Raw genomic sequence first — 15983 nt, 5'->3', positions numbered from 1 at the left:
GAAGTCAAAAATTAAGTAAAATCAACATGCATGACAATATGATTGCATTTGAATAGGTTGATAATCAGACAAATCAAATCTATGGTGATGGATCCAGAATATTGATTACTTTTAGGGAAAGTGTGTGTTTGGGAAGTGACACAAGGGTGACTTGTGGGGTGGTGGTATTAATTTATTTGTTTAGCTGGTTGCAGATTATACAGATATATTCACTTTGTGTTAATTCATTGTACGGTACACTTAGGATTGGTATACTTTTCTACATGTATGCCATACTTCAAAGAACTTCCATAAATTAGAATAAAAAAATAAAAATTATAAAAATCAAGCCAAAATGAAATTGACAACTAACAGATGAAAGCTGGGTATGTTAATATGGCTTTTGCTTGGAGGTCATTTGCATGAAATTCATTTCAGTTTTCAGATTCAAAAGAAATGGGGTGGGTAAGGGACTTAACTCAGGACCCAATTATATGGAACTATTAGGAGACCTACATCCTTGTATATATAAACCTGGGAACTGAAGGGCTAGATTGGTGCTGTCCATTACAGTAGCCATTAACGATGTGGCTACTGAGCATTCGAAATTTGGGTAGTTGAAATTGAGAGGTACTGTAAGTGTATAACATCCACTGGTTTTGAAAACAGCATGATCAAAGAATCTTAGCACTAACTTTATATTAATTACATGTTAGAATGATCATATTTTAAATATATTGGGTTAAATATATTATTAACATCTTAACCTTTTACTTGTTTAATGTAGAAATTTGAAAATTTAGTTATATATGTAATTTATATTTATGACTCACTTTATATTTCTCACTATATATTTTATGCCTGTGGTGTAAGGATGAGCTAGAACTTCCCCAGAGATTGGTACTAAGGGAGGAAGGCAATAGTGTCATTTAAATAATTAAGGTACATATTCCCATTTCCCAAGATTAACTTTGCATGTATTTTCACTGAAATGACAAAACATAAACCAGATAGGTAGCAGAGGAAAAGTATATAGTTTTATAAGGATTACAGGATATACCAGGGCAGGCCAGTTAAAATAAGTGACCCTAGTCTTAAGCATTGCTCAAAGAAAATGATCAGGAGTGCTCCAAACATTGGGTATAAAACAAAGATTGTCTATGGCTTCATCCACTACTGTCTCTCTCATCCTTTCTGAGATCTTCTTCATGGAGCCAATATCAAAAGGTCCACCCAAAACCAACAAGGAGACTCTCTTCTTCCTATAGCGCAGTTCTGCAGTTCTACAAAAAGTGCTTCCTCTTTTTTGTTTGTTTGTTTTGTTTTGTTTTGTTTTATTCTTCTCCTTACAGAGATGGTGAGAGAAAAGAATGTTTAATGCCAACGATGAATCTGCATGTTCATTAATCTGTTGCCTTGGCAGGGCAGGCTATAAAAGAGTCGCTGGTGGTATAATAAGCAAACATCTGCCACCCCTGTTTGGTTATAAACCCATCAATACAAGAACTGAATTATCTTTTTCTTGAAACTTGGAAAATGACATTAGCTAAACATGGATGGAAGGGGAGGAGGGAAAACGCTGCTCCTTAAAGAAGGTTAAAGGGAGAAGAGAAAAGCAGTAAAAAGAGAGCCAGAGGCCACACTTCCTTTGATATGGATGACTTGAATCCCCAAGCCATGCCACTGACCACATATCTCTATTAATATGTTTGGGGAAATAGGTCAGTGAAAGGATAAAGTATAGAAATGACAGGAGGAACCAGAAACTCAAGCCGTGCTATAGTTTCCAAGTAGCAGGGCAGCTAACAGCCCAAAGAGGAAGAGCTGTGGGCCAAAAAGTTACTCAGTCACAGAGGCTACTGCAGTAGAATAAGATGCCAAGGATGCAGGAGATGATGGTCCCCAGGGAATTGGGGAAAACATATAAGATGCATGTACTCTGCCATAGAGTTGTATTGTGGTAGTGATGAATACATAAAAAATAAAATTTAATAAAATAAATTTAATTAGCTTAATTATTACTTTAATTATTTCTTGCCTGAATTTCCAGTATCTCTTTTGGGTTCCTCAGATACTGAGTGACATTTTAACATTTTGGTTAAATTTGGAATTTGTATTGGGACTTTTGGGTTCAAATCCTGCTACAGTCTGTTTCCTCATTTGTAAATAGGAATCATGGGGAATATGTTAGAAAATTTAACAAAAATGCATATACTATAATAGTATAGCCCTCCTAGGATTATCATAAGGATTATGTACATTAATATATGTAAAACACTTTCCTTCATACTAACAACAAAGTGATCTTTACAAAAAGACAGAAGGGATCACATTACATGTCAATTAAAATTACACAGCAATTCGTCATTGCCTTCCAGAAAGTAGAACGAAAGAATTTATCTTGTATGTAATAGAAAAAATAAATATTTGCTGTAAAGTTAGTATGATTTTCCAAAGGAATAAAAAGAACTTAATAAACTAAGAAAATGCTTTTCTGAGTCAGAAATTCTCCAAACAATTCTTCAATTTAACACCAAGTAGTTGGATGATTATGGGAAAGCCACTTAAATCTTTGGACCATTTCCTTCTCTGTAGAAGGAAAAGAGCAAATAAAGAATTTCATAGTGTATTTGTAGAACTTAGGGCTTATGATTCTCTGATTTTAATCATTCAGTCTTCTATCTTTAAAATCATAAAGTCATTCTATCATCATGTACATTTCTGAAGATTAATCCAATTGCCATTTATTCCCTATAGTCTATCTTAAAAATTCTTCCAAATCTCCAGCAGACAAATAGAACATAATTTGTATATAGTATTTTACTTTGTATTTTTGTTTTCATCAGGGGCATATCTAGAAATTCCCAGATAAATGATTTTTCAATTAAATATTTTTTTTTTATTTCTCTGTTGACTCTGCATAAAAAGAAATGTTTATTAAAAATAAATTTATACCTACAAGTTTTCAGTTTAGTAAAGCTGACAAAACGCAATAAACCAGAAATGGGTTGGCTTTTACAATGGGGATTTATCAGCTTACAAATGTACAATCTTAAGGCCTTGAAAATGTCCCAATTAAGGCATCAACAGGATGATAACTCCTCTGAAGACCAGTTACTCCCACCTTGGGCTCTTCTGTCAGAAAGCAAGGCACATAGCAACATTTGCTGGTCCTTCCTTCCTGGGTTTCGTTGCTTAAGTTTCTGGCTTCTCCATCTGTGGCTTTTTCTCTAAACTTCTCTTGGTGTTTCTCTGAATTTCATCTCTTAGCTCCTCTGTGGCTTTTATCCTCTTATAAAGGATTCCAGTAGGAAGATTAAGACCCATTTTGAATGGGGTGGGTCACTTCTCAGTTGAGATAACCTAATCAAAATGTCTCATCTTTTTATTTTTTATTTTTTATTTTTTTCCCATTGGAAACCCATGTTGACAGGGTCCTGGTCATTACAGAATGGAGGGGACAGTGGGAGTGAGGCAAGGAGGAAGAAGGGGTTAGGGAGATAGGGGTGAAGAGAGGAAGGGAAGGGAAACAGGTAGAGGGGATTGAGTGGGGGGAGGCAGGAGGGAGATGAGGGGAGCCCCAGGGGTGTAAGGCCTTCACTTTGTAGTTGCAGACCCTGGGAGGTCTTGGGGTGCTTTTCAGTTCTGCAGGCTGAGCCCTGGAGGGCCTGGTGGGCATCAGTCTTAACCAGGGTCTGCACCCACAGGCATGGATTAAAAGAACATGGCCTTTTCTGAAGTACATAACAGCTTCAAGCCACCATGGTATACATTGCTTTTTATAACTGCAGGGAATTTTCATTTGTGCATGTATCAGACTGACAATATGAATTTATTTTTATTTTGAATCAACTCAGTAGACTTAACTTTTTTTTTTTTTTGGAAATAGGTATTTTAGACACAAACAATATAAAAATTCGAATGAAGCCATTTGCTTACATTTAAAGATGATGCTCTATGTTTTATTTGGTAACTTTGTTGACAATTAAGACCATTCAATAAATAAGATGCAAAATGTTATTCATTTTAAGAGAGCTAGAAGCACATATTCAACATTTTTACTGATTATAGGTAAATAGACTGTGGTATCTCAAATTAAGTGTGTATTTATGGTTTCATTAAAATATAATTGCATTATATTTATTACCTTCTGGCCATAGCATTCACAGGAGCACAGGAAAATAGTTTCACTTTCTTAGTTTTAATATTTTTATGACATGACAGCAACAAATGATTAAGCTTTTTTTGTGTAAAATTAACCAATGAGGGTTTTTTCAAAGAGTGAAGTAATCCATATCTTTATATTTGCTTTGTGGGAGTAACTGCCCCTTGACACATTTGATACCCTATTTCCAGATACTTCTGTAAGCATATCTACTGATTTCATAACCATTCATATATTTGTACTTAAGTGAATCTGCCATTCACTTCTGAGGTTTTGTTTTATTGTATTCCAGGCTATAAAAGCATAGCCATGAACAGCAAGGTGAACCACAAAAGAGGTTATAACCATGAGAAAGATCTTATGAGTTAATTGGGGAAATTGCTTCCCTCCTCTTCACAACCAATTTAAAGTCTTTTTAAGGTCTGTTGCAACTTGAAAGTAAAAGGTCTTCTTTAGTAAAGCAAAATCTTTAAAAGAAGAGAGGAAACATGTAAAATACCTTCTGGCATTCTTTGTCTCATGGAAATAATTCATTTTGAAATTTTAAGTCTTAGCATTTATCTTAAGATTTTATCTTGTGTATCAGGAATAACTTAAATAAATCCACATTGTTTACATGTTTTTTAAGGTGAATGGAGCTCCCATGGTGAGATACCATACATCTCTTAATTTTCATTCATAAATATTATGAAGACAATTATTAGAGCATTTTTGCCAGAGACGTATTCGCAACCAATATTTTACTTTAATTTACAAATGCTCTATAAAATCTCCCTGCCTCAATCTTCTCATCCATGAAATGGAGAGACTGGTTCCTACCTCACTGATGTGTTGCACAGATTAAATAAGTAAATCATGGGATTAATTTAGAATATTGGGCTCCCAAATAACATTGGGATTAATAGAATCCTAAAATATTAGAGGATGGGTGGCAGACCTTAACCAGCAAAAGCCAAGTGGCCCAGTTATAATAATAGAGTTGGAACACTGATCTAGCAAATTCATTCCTTGCAGTTCTCACTAAGCAGTTCACATCCAAGTGGGAGAATATGGCATGCATTTACACTTTTCTTCAAGAACTATGTTGTCTCCCCACCCCCCACCTGTCAAATATAATCCAAAGAGAATTGAGCCACCTGGATTTTGGACTAATCATCATATTAGTCCACTATATCAATGACATCCTCTTATTTGAATGACAGGAAGTAGCAAGAATGTTGGAGCCTTGGTAACACACATGCACATGAAATGGTGAGACATGAAGCCTATAAAAATTCAGAGTCTAGCTCCATGAGTGATGTGTTTAAGGGTCCACTTATCTGGTACACTCTTTTCAAAGTATAGGGCAAATTACTGCTTTCACTACAAGTAGTACAATGCCTGGTAGACTCTTTGGGATTACAGCTCTGACTGATTTGCCAAGTGATGCAGGAGGCTGTCAGCCCTGAGTGGGGTCAGACAGAAAAGGACAATAACAGATTTAGGCTCTGGATCTAAGACTTAGGAAATCAGAGACTATGAAAAAAGTGGTATCTGTGACAAGACCCAAGCATGTCCAAGCTTCTGTAGTAGAGAATTATACACATTAGAAAACTTGCTTCTAGCATAGTACTGGGGTCTCTTAGAAATACAGTAGGTGACCCTATGGCCAAAACTATGGGACTAGCAGTAATTCATCAGAAGATGGAAGTAGTGCATCCAGGTTTAGAGATGAACAGCCAAAAAGCCACTCATAAGCAGCATAAGAAAGCAGTTATGACTCCACTGACATCACCACTGTCATACCAGCGTTTCTTTCTCAAATCACATCTGATTGTATGGCATCATTTATAACCTGCTGAAGGAGAAGGAAAAAGGTTAATCTTTATTTACATATATATACTCAGTAAATTGGTACAAGTCAAAAATGAACTGTGGTTGCATGAAAGCCCTACTCAGAATAATAGTAGTGAATAGAAACCCTACCATAAGGCAGAACATCAAGTGGTGCAGCTGGTTATCTTCTTTGAGTGAAGATGTAAGTCTACATATGGACACATAGAGAATGGAAAATGGCTCAGCACATGCCTGGGATCCAGAAAAAGAAAAACCGAAAGGTCAGTGAAAAAAAGCTCTGGGAAAGAGGCATGTGGACAACCTATATAAAAGGATACCATATGTAATTCTTTTTTTTGTATGTTAACACCAACCACAGAAAAGGCACTTTACAAAAAAGGTGACAAAATAATTCAATAAGTTAACATTTACTAGCCATTGCCACCAGCCATCCAATGCTCAAGAGAGTAGCCATGGTTTCAGGGATGGTGGTATTCACGATCCTAACTGCATGAATATCAGAATAGGCTTATTTAGATGTGCTCAATCTCTCCATTGGTGGCAACATAGATCTACACTGAATCCTGATAAGTTAGGAACCTTCAAGCAGGACAGTCAACAACTTGGTTTCAAGTTGATTGCGTTGGTCCCCTATATCCTGGAAGGAGCAGCAATTTATTTTAAGAATAAACTTATGTTTCGGGTGTTTTATTTTGTTTGTTTATTTTTTTCCCCTGCCTCTGGAGCCTCAGCTAGAACTATTATCCAAAAATTTATAGAGTGTTTGAGCTACTGACACAGAATCACATGTGACATTGCATTTGACCAAATAACCCATCTTACAGTGACAAAGACATAGCAGGAGACAAATAACCATGAGAGCCACTGATCATACTACTTAGTGAACATCCCAGCAACCCTCAACATGATAAAACATTAGAATGGTCTTTTAAAGAGATAACTGAGTCAGTAACTTGGATATTGATATTGTGTGAGTGTGGAGCACCATCCTTCAGGACATGTTAAACGAACAAATCAATAACCCTTATAGTATTCTGTGCCCCCAAAAGATATATATATATATATATATATATATATATATAAATAACCCAGAGGTAGAAGTAGGAGTGGCCCTGCTGACCATTAATCCCCTTAACTTACTTAGGGAATTTGTGCTTCCTGTCACCTCCACCCCCAAATCTAAGTTATGCATAACTACGGATCCAAGTTTCTAGTAAGAGTAAACTTCCATCATGGGTGTGATGGAAATGCCAGGGACCAATGATCACCAGCAACCATGTCAGAAGGGTGTAGTCTTTGGGAAGAAAGTATCACCTTGCTGATGCTTCAATTTTGGACTTCTCCTACCCTCAAAACCATGAACCAATAGATACCTATTGTTTAGGCCAATCCATTTTATGGCATTTGTTTTAGTAGCTAAGAAACAAATACAGGTTTTGGAACTGGAAAATGGAGTGCTCCTATGAAAAATCCCTAAAAATATGGAAATGGCTTTGGAATTGGGTAATGATACTGCTTTGAAGGAACTGTTGGTAAAATATAGATGTCAATGGTATTTCCAGTGATACCTTGAAAGAAAGTGATGACTGTGTTACCAGAAACTGGAAGAAAGATAATTCTCATTATAAAGCAGCAGAGACATTGGCAAAATTTTGTTCTGATATCAGATGGAAGGTAGAACTTGCAAGCAATGAACTTGGATATTTCAGTGAGGAAATTTCCAAGCTAACTATATAAGATTCAGTCTGGTTTCTCCTTACAGGTTATAGTGAATGAGAAAGAAAAGAGAGAAACTGAAGATTCAACTGTTAAGCAAAAAGAAATCAGCTATTGATAATTATGAAGTTCTCAGCCTATCTGCATAGTGTGTTCTGAGACTAGGGTCATAAAGAGCTCTATCAGGGATCTCCTTTCAGGAAGTGAATCTCCAGAGAACATGGCTCCATGTGATGGTTTAACTAGACATCCCATTGCTAAATAAAGTGTAGCTAAACTTGGATCCAGTTAGCAATTTCGTTGATGTTAAGATAGGAAAAGCAGTTATCCAGAAAGGATCTGTGGAAAATTCACAGTGAAGGAAGATTTGAACCCCCTAGAACTGCATGCAAAGCCAACAGGTTTTTTTCAGCATTTGTATGAACAGAAGCAATGCTGGAAAGGGAAAGATAAGGGAAAATTGAAGGAAGAATGATTCCAAGGGCAGAACCATGGAAGCAAATCTGGGATAAGAGAGTGGGTCTACACACATGTGTGGAAAGGATCAGTTCCCTTGAGCTTGGAGGGGGCAGGCCATCTGCCCTGGTACTTGGACAGGATGGACCTTATGCCCCTATATTTAGGGAGAATGCTGCCACCCCTAAGCTCAGAATGGGTAGGGCCTGTGCCCAGGCTTTCATAGATAGCATCTGACCTTCCATTATCTAAGATGGTAGGGCCTGTGCTCCAGTGTTTGTGGAGAGCATTACCACTGTGCAAGTACTTGGAAAGGGAGGAGATACTGATTCAGCAAGTCCAGAGGACAAAGCATCAAGCCACAGATGGCTCCAGAACTTGAGTTCTAATTGCATTTGACCTGCTGGGTTTTGGAATTGTTTGGGACCCATGAACCCTGTTTTCCTTCCAATTTCTCCCTTCCAGAATGGAAGTTATTGTATGCCTTTGCCACCCATTGTATATTGAAAACAGATAACTTGTTTTCTAGGTTCATAGTTCCATCAGACAGAGGACTTTTCTCCCAGGATGGACTACCCCCAAAACAGATTTCAATGAGAATTTGTACTTGGCATTACTGAAGTGACATAAGGCTTTTGGGTTGTTGTGATGGAAAGAATGTATTTTGCATGTGGGAAGAATATGTCTTTTTGGGGTCCAGAGGGTAGACTGTGGAGGATTGAATCATGCACCCCACAAAAGTCATGTTAAGCCAGCCATAAGATACTAACTCCAGGAAGAAGCAAGCCTTCCATCTTCTGCAATCATGAACCAATAAATTCCCAATTTAAGACAACCCAATGTTTAGTATTTGTTTTAGCAACTATGAAATTAATATAAGGGGAAAGTAGTTGCCATGTGGTTATTTTATGCTCTTTATTGCCAAGAGACAAGGGAGCAAGGAAAGGATTAACCACCCTGGCAGGGGTAATTGACTTTCATCATCAGGTGGTAGTGCTGCTGTTACACAGTGAGGGTAATATATGATACATTTGGCACAGAGGTGATCCCTGGGGCATCTCTTTGTTCTCCACTGGCCAATTTTCATAGTAAATCAACAAGTGCATGAACTATGGTCCAAGAAGGGTATGAAGAACTGGGGTTCCAACTACTTAGAGATGAAGATCTGGGCTACAATACCAGATGTTTTACTTAGTGCAGCCTAGGTACTTGCTGAGTGTGTGTGTGAGGGGGTCTACAATGGTTAACCATGGTTAGCAGGGAAGGAAGATGATGAGTTTCATCTGTGGACCTAAGACTAGTTGCAAAGGTAGGGGTTGTACTTTGTGCTATTCATTGATCTCCTGTAAGCTTCCCCAGGAGAAGACACTCAAGAAAACAGGTGAGCTGTTACCAGATAGGGTAAATGTGTTGTAGGAAAGAATTTGATCAAAGTGGTGCTAAGGGTAGACTCTGTGCAAGCTGCAGCACACTGTCTAGATTTCCTTTTCAGAGAGTGGCACGGATCCACCTTTTGGGAGAGTTGCTTGTTTACTGCTCAAAGAATTCCCTTCAAGGGACACTCCACTCCTGGAGGGAGATTTTTTTGCCTATAGTAATATCTCCTGCTTATGGGCAACTTGTATCCAATGCTTTGTCCTTTTGTAGTACACAATCCCTAAAATCCCTACCTCTTGCCTCAACATGGAAATTCTCTGAAGGGCTATCCCAACTTCAGAGCTTCCCTTTGGGATCAGCTTAAGTCTCAATTGCAAGCGCATTTTAATTTCTCTTTCAGCTCTATTCAGCTTTCGTCCCTCTTGTAGGTGTTTTTGTTTGCTTTGATTTTGTTTTTGCCCCCCTGTGAGCACTCCCCAATAAAGTTCCTGCTTGAAAATCTGTCTCAGAGTCTATTTCCAGGGGAATCTGATTTAGAACACCTGGTGTTATAACATCCAGTGGGGAAAACAGAAAAGCAAAGGTATCATTAAAATAAAAAGCAGAAAAATGCAATATAAGAAATGCAACATAAAATCCAGAGCAGAGATCTGAACATATTGCTATAGGTCATGAGAGTCCAGAAGAGGGAATACATTACTTCCTCTGCCCACAGGTCAGAGGGGCACACATAAAAAGGCTTTAGTCTTTATACCCAGTATTGCTAATCTAGCTCCTGTCTATAAAACTGATGCCAATAGTGAGAAGTCCAAATAAATATTGCTGGTGTGGGACTCTATACCTATAGGCACTTATAGCACTGTTGGGTCTTTGAGAAATTTCCATCTACTTTTTTGTTGACCTTCATTGGGGGCTTAGTTTAAACTTCATATATAGCAATATACATTATGGTAGCATCAGCTGAGCCTGAAGATTCAAATCTCTTCTGCCTTTCACAATTCTGGGGACCGAAAGCATTGGCAGGGTCAATCTTCTGGGTTTCTTTGAAACTGAAATGAGGATGGTAATATTTTGTCTATTATTTCTTGGTTTGGGGATGGGGAACCTCTCTTCTTCCTATATCTGGGACAGAAAAGATCAGCCTTCTTTTTAGGCATAAATAGCCTAACTCAAGATTTATAGTACCTTGTAATGCTGAAAACACTTCCACATTTACATTTTAAGTTATTATCACAGTGCTGTCTTCTAATAGCTTAACTATGGGAAAAGATAAATGTTTGTGGTTTTGGGCAGGTTTGTTTGCATGCCAATCGTAATAATGGACAGAAGATAGGTCAGAAAATCTTGTCACATTCCTTTAAGATATCTGAGATTTGAGGGGCTTTAACTCTGCCCCTTCTTCCCAGACCTAAGGACCAGGATATAATCCTTTGAATTAGTAGCTGATATGCAATGGGTATAAAGTGACTGGCATTGAGAATGTCAAAAAAAATTGTGTGAATGAACAATATGGACATGCACTGTCCAATAATGTAGTCACTAGCCACATGTAGCTACTTAAATTAATTCAAATTAATAATTCAATTACTCAAGTAGCCTAGCCACATTTTGAATGCTTTTGCCTACTACATTAGCACAGACACAGAATATTTTCATCATCATAGAATGTTCTGTTGGACAGCATGAGACATTGACAGGTCATGAGATAATGCCAGGATTTAAGGTGGAGAAGTAAACTAGATATCACCTTCAATGAATGAATGAAAAATGAGAGGAATAATTCATGTTTCTCAATAGAGAGTTGGTCTTCTACAGAACAGGAATGTTTGAAAATGAAACCCCCACTACATGGCAACTGGTATGTCTGGATGCTTAAGGCCATCAGTCTTGGTAGGAGGTTGAGATGGCAAATCAAGACTTGAAGTCCCTGATTCACCACAATAAATATCTGGACACACACACACACACACACACACACACACACACACATGTATATGCACATACATCTTAGATTTCTTTTTCCGCATTGTTATAACAAGAATCCAATGTATGTGAAGAATAATGCTTATTTTCCTATTGATTTTGGTGAATAAGTAATGCTCCATTTGGCCTTAAAATGGAAGCATTTCATGAGATTATTAGACATAATGATTTATTAGAAAAAATGTGTATTTTCAGAGTCTTTTGAATTGCATCTTGAATGCAGTATATTTCTGATTACCATTTCAATTGGAGCATAGTTTTTTTTTCAAAATCAAAACACAGTATTGCATTTTATACCTAGAAATTAATTCAATTCATGTTTTATAGCATTATGGTGTTATATTCCCAATGTTTATCTCAAAAGTAATATCTGTCAACATCTGTCATTACATAATGAACTGTGATTTGGGGAAATAAATTGATCAAATATCCTTGGATAACATATTTCTCTTAAGTTTATGACATAATTTTGATGCCTCAGAATATAGCAACTACATGAAGAGCATATGTAAAACCATTGAGAATTTATTGAGTGATCTTATTTTGCCATGATTTGCCCTGCACCCCCCAAATATATCAGAATATATTGTGGTGAAGAAAAAAAAAAACTGTTGCAGGAAAAATTATCTTCATTAATTATATCTTGGATTACCTCCCTATTTCACAGTGATGGCCCACTCTCTAGAAAAGGCCATAAAATGAAGAAGCATGCCCTGATTGGCCATTTCTGTGCAGTATTTCTCTGTTCTTCTGTTAATAGCTGGTGGTCCTGATATAGACAACTGATCCAAGATTGAAAAATAAGATTTCTTTTCCCAAGAAATTTAAAATATAGAGGGAGATGAACAGAAATGTTGTCAGAGAGAAATCACATTAATGTCAGTTCTCTTGTAGCACAAAATCATATGCTGATACTAAAATCTTGTCATAGACTTTGGTTCCTTCTTTCATAAGACTTGTTTGTTCAACTTTCTTTTAATTCCAGAGATATCCCAGGGCCTTTCTATTTATATTCACCCAACCCTTCCCTTTTTCTCTTTCTTTAAGCTAGTCAACCTTGGTTTCTGCTGCTAACTCCACAAGAAACAACTAACAAGAATATCGGAACAAGAAACAAGTTGGTGCTCTACACTAGAAGGAAATAAACATTGGAGTTTTTCAATTAGAGCTTTACTTTCAATTGGAGTTTTGCTGTCTTAGAAAATTGTCTACATGTGCCGGTTTGGATATATTATGTCCCCCAAAGAAGCCATATACATTAATGCAATTCTTGTGGGGGCAGACTGATTAATCTTTTTGATTACAGTGTGACCTCTTGATTGAATGTTTCCATGGAGTTTTGACCCCACCCATTTAGGGTAGGCCTTGATTAGTTTACTCGAGTCCTTTAAAGGGAGCTCACACAGAGAGCAGAGAGATGAAAATGCCCTGCAGTGTACGAAGCCAGGAGACCCAGATGCTTGCTGATGCTTTGAGATGGTAGCTCAGAGTTTGCTGCAGAGAAGCTAAGAGAGGACAAAACACCCCAAGGTCACCTGAGAGAGACTTTTGGAGAGACACTTGGGAGCTGAGGCTTAGAGATGCTTAGAGATGCTTGGAGTTGCAGATACAAGGACATTTGGAGTTGCTAAGCTAAGGACACACAGGAGCTGAGAGAGGAGCTAAAACACAATCCAGGAGAAAAGGACCAGCAGTCACCAGCCATGAGCCTTCCCAGCTGACAAAGATGTTCTGGACACTGTTAGCTGTTCTTCAGCGAAGGTATCATCTTGTTGATGCCTTAGTTTGGACACTTTAATGGCTGTAGAACTGTAAATTTGTAACTTAATAAATCCCCTTTATAAAAGCCAATCCATTTCTGGTATTTTCCATGATGGCAGAAATAGCAAACCAAGACACTATAGATAAAATGTGTGTGTGTGTGTGTGTTTAATTGATTTCAAATAAATTTGGGAGTATGAGTATGTCTACAACCATGAGAAATTCTGAAAATCTTAATGTGTGGGATCATCAGCTAATAAATAATTCAAACAGGCAATTCTTATTACAGGGTCTGATAACAATGAGGTTCAATAAATAATTATTAAGGAATTTATTGACTATACCACCATTTTCAGTGCCTGATATGATATGTGGCTTGCCTTATGCACTTTCATTGTGCTTTTGAAAAACCTGAATAATCCCTGGTGATCTTTCTTCCTAGGTCTCTCTGAGTCATGGTTTCTTTAAAATTCCGTGGTGTAGCCTAAGAAAAAACAAACTCCAAGCTTTTGTGAGCCAAAAAGGGGAAGTAAACAATAGAAGCTTGGCAGGTGATGACTGTGAAAAACTGAAGAGAGATTGTCCTGTCTGATGGGCAAGTACCACTCGGATCCAAAGTTTCTCACGCAGGAATGGAGGCCCACTGTGGTGACGTGGAGTGCAGTGTTTTGTTTTGTTTTTTGTTTGTTTGTTTGTTTGTTTTTTCATATTAATGGCACGATATCAAATGTCTTCTCTCTTTGAGCATTTCCATTGGGATGGATACCAGCATTCTACAACTAAAGAGTAAACCAAAGAGCTTTTCTATTTTTTTTAATGTTCTTATCTATATTATACTTACATTATGAATATTTTACATAAAGTGAATGATTCCATTTATTGCTTTCATATGACTCCTTTGAGTGCTGCTGATTATTTCAGGTTTTGTTCTGGGAAATATGTACCCTCCTTAATGACTTGTGTCATTGTGGTGGCATAGAGAAGAGTGGAAGCTGGTTACTCCCCCTGGAACAACTAATAAACAAACAGGAACAACTAGTAAATAATCTGGAACTAGGAAATAACTAGGAAATAACAACTAGTAAATAATCTGGAACAACTGCTGGGAGACAAACATGACTGTCCACACGTCATACATCAACCTGGATTGAGAGGAATGCCCAAAATTGCAGCATAAAATCTGTAAGTAAAAACTGTGGCCTCCGCCAAGAGCTCCCTTCCCCCATGGCAGCTGAAACTGCAAAGCCTCGCTGTGACAGCAGCCTCTCTAACAAGCGAATATACCTCAGCCCAGATCCAACTAGGGCTTTAATGAACAAACGTTGACTGCTTAATACAAGCTATGAACCCCCAACAAACAGACAGAGGCTTTTGGTGATGACTGACCTTGGAGAGCCAGAGGACCTCTTTGGGTGGGAGGGGAACCCAGAGGACCAGGTGCAATCTCTGGCCAATGGGTAAAAATGAGGGTGGCTGCAGACTGGCCCTGAAGGGGGGCTTTCTGTCCCTTTTTCAGCTCTGTGAAGAAAGCCTCAGCCATTTTCAGCTCCCAGTGCTCTGACCCAGACAAGGGTAGAGATAGCAGAATCAGAGAGACTATTCAAATGCAAATGATATCACCTTAGGGGGTGTAGCTTCCCTAAGAGGAAAGAGGTGGGGCCCAGCTCTAATATCTGCCTCCATTCAGAACCAGACCCCAGAAAATGGCCATGGGCCACACCTCCTCACACCAGTCTGGAATGACAGGCTGACAGGTGCCACCTGCTGGGCAGAAAAGCACAGTGGCTTGAGGCCTTACAGGGTGTGTCAATCTTGTAAGACACACCCTCAGGGAAACCAGATTGCCTCCTTCTGAGACCTGAGCCTGTTCTGGTCTGGGAAAACCTGATTGCATTAAACAAGGAAAACAGACACCTAGACAACAGAAAATTAAAACCCATGTTAATTCTTCTTGACCAAAAGGGGGATGTGAAAGGAAATGAAATAAGCTTCAGTGGCAGAGAGATTCCAAAAGGAGCCGAGAGGTCACTCTGGTGGGCACTCTTACACACAATTTAGACAACCCTTTTTAGGTTCTAAAGAATTGGGGTAGCTGGTGGTGGATACCTGAAACTATCAAACTACAACCCAGAACCCATGAATCTCGAAGACAATTGTATAAAAATGTAGCTTATGAGGGGTGACAATGGGATTGGGAAAGCCATAAGGACCACACTCCACTTTGTCTAGTTTATGGATGGATGAGTAGAAAAATAGGGGAAGGAAACAAACAAACAAACAGACAAAGTTACCCAGTGTTCTTTTTTACTTCAATTGCTCTTTTTCACTTTAATTATTATTCTTGTTATTTTTGTGTGTGTGCTAATGAAGGTGTCAGGGATTGATTTAGGTGATGAATGTACAACTATTTAATGATACTGTAAACAATTGAATGTACGATTTGTTTTGTATGACTGCATGGTATGTGAATATATCTCAATAAAATGAAGATAAAACAAAAAAAAAACAAAAACAAAAAAAAAAACCCATGCTAAGAAAATGAAGTTATGGCCCAGTCAAAAGAATAAATTTACATTTCAACTGAGATACCGGAACTGAAACAACTAATGCTAAAAAATTTAGGGAAGATATGGCAAAAGAGATGAACCACATAATGAAAACACTGGGCATACCTGAGGTAGAAATTGAAAGTTTGAAAAAACAACTGGCA

The sequence above is a fragment of the Choloepus didactylus genome, chromosome 3 (assembly GCF_015220235.1).
Source record: "Choloepus didactylus isolate mChoDid1 chromosome 3, mChoDid1.pri, whole genome shotgun sequence".
Classification (NCBI taxonomy): domain Eukaryota; kingdom Metazoa; phylum Chordata; class Mammalia; order Pilosa; family Megalonychidae; genus Choloepus; species Choloepus didactylus.
Note: the sequence above shows the minus strand (reverse complement) of the source record.